The sequence below is a fragment of the Centruroides vittatus genome, unplaced genomic scaffold (genome assembly GCF_030686945.1).
Source record: "Centruroides vittatus isolate TY-2023 unplaced genomic scaffold, ASM3068694v2 contig_564, whole genome shotgun sequence".
NCBI lineage: Eukaryota > Metazoa > Arthropoda > Arachnida > Scorpiones > Buthidae > Centruroides > Centruroides vittatus.
Genome location: NW_027122335.1, coordinates 1,484,627 through 1,486,465, shown reverse-complemented (window position 1 = coordinate 1,486,465; position 1,839 = coordinate 1,484,627).

Below are 1,839 nucleotides of genomic sequence, written 5' to 3'. Positions count from 1 at the left end.
AATAAATAATCATAAACGTGGTTTTTATTGGAAATTTTTATTTTTGAAAAATTTGCATTATAAAAGAAACTTGACTTATTAATAAATTTCTGTCAGTGTCAATAGAATGTTTTTCCCAAAACAATTTTCAATTTAATTTTCATAAAACTTCAGAATTTAAAAAATTGTTTTTGAACATTATAAAGTGACATTTTACTATTAGCAAACTGAAGAAATACTTATCTAAAGTGATCAGAATTTTTTTTACAGAGTACTGCTGGTTTGTCAAAAGAGATGGACAAGGTAAATAAGATTGTATAATATTTTTTATTCCATATTTCATAAACCGTTTCTTCTGTCAACAAACTAAAGCAAACACAAAAATCTATAAAAGCAGTGTTTGCTGCATACAGGAGCAATATTTTGAATACTGATTTTTGCATTGCCAACTGTTATTCTTTTAGATTTCTAATTTGATTGGTTATAAAATACATTGTCACGTTTCTAACTGGATACTGATTACCAATAGTTTTATGCTATATAATATAAAATCAGAATTGCTTCTATTCTTTTCATTGTTTCTGTGGAGTTGTCTCTGAATTTTTATAAATTTTCTAATGTTTTTAGATAAGTTTGTATTCTTAGATGAAAGTTTAAATGCTGTGTTTTGCTAGCTATATGTATTTCAATGTTGTAAAATAGATAAAACATGATAGATTAATATACCACTTGAAGTTTGTGTGAAATAAATTAGCTACTTTTCAGTAAATTCTGATACTTCCTTTAATCATGTTAACAAAATTATTATTTTCATATTTCAGTATTTTAATTTTAATGACAGTAATTCTTAGTACAGTGGAACCTGGTTAACTCGAATTTGGATAATTTGAAGCCATTTTCTTTCCCCAATCATCTAGCATAACATGTTAAATCAAACTGGTTAACTCCTCGAAACTTTTTAACTCAAAGTCTGAATATTTTTTTTCTGCCGATTCCAGTTAATTAGGTTCCACTGTATTACTTCTCAGTAAAATAATTAATATGTTTTTGTGAAATAAATCTTCCACCATCCCTAATAAAACTACATCGCTGGTATGGCAGAAGAATAAGATGAGTATTTAATTCAATGGTATCTCATTTTACATATATTTGGCATGAAATTTTGTTTTAAATATTTTACACATTAGAATTTTTGTTTTAAATATTTTACACATTAGAATTTTTGTGTGTCTGGCATATTAAAAAAATCTAGTTTTTGTTTATGATAAATTTTCAAGTTAGAGGAGATAACCTTGGGTCATTTTATATTTTGAATGTCTTTGCTTCTTGGATTTCATTTTTTTTATTATTATTAAAAGTAGATATTTTCTATAGCAAGAACCACTTATGAAATACAAATAAATATAACTTGTATTTTATTATTTTCAGAGTTTTGTTATTAGCAAGCATAATATTTATTGCATATTATATAAGCATATATATGCAAAAATAAAATTTTTATTATGTATGCCTTTTGGTAAACTACATCTGTGTTTTGAAGAAAACATATTGTTGGGTGAAAACTGTTTTGTTCTATTCCATTTTTGCTTATTTTGAGATTTTAATATAATATTATTATATTTTCCTATCTCCATTTTTACTAAAGTTCGTTTTCACTCATCTCCACTATTGACCCCACTAGAACAAGTAGCAATTTTTCCTGTGTCTGTTCTTCATTATTAGAATAGACACAACAAATTGCTTCTTGCTGTGGTCGGGGTGTACTCAGGGCCGGCCATCTGGGGAGTGTGGCGGATGCTATGCACAGGGGCCCCGCGATTGAGGGGGCCCCAACATTATCAAGAACTAAAATAATGCTCT